This window comes from Fulmarus glacialis, unplaced genomic scaffold (genome assembly GCF_000690835.1).
Source record: "Fulmarus glacialis isolate BGI_N327 unplaced genomic scaffold, ASM69083v1 scaffold12113, whole genome shotgun sequence".
Classification (NCBI taxonomy): domain Eukaryota; kingdom Metazoa; phylum Chordata; class Aves; order Procellariiformes; family Procellariidae; genus Fulmarus; species Fulmarus glacialis.
In genome coordinates this window covers 1-212 of record NW_009204915.1, presented here as the reverse complement: position 1 = coordinate 212, position 212 = coordinate 1, and positions in this window count along the sequence as shown.

Genomic DNA, 212 nt, shown 5'->3' with positions numbered 1-212 from the left:
GCCAGTGCCCGCGCGCCTCTCTCCCGCCCCGACACCAGCGCGGCTGTGAGCGGGCAGCCCCTGCTCTCCCTCCTGGGGGCAACTCCCGCCGGGGCTGCAGGCCGGGGGGTGACAACCAGCCCAGACCTTTGACACTCAACAGCTCGGCTCCCCCCAGCCCTGCAACCACCGCTTGGTTCGGGCACGTGCCCGTCGCTTCTGGGGTGGCCCTG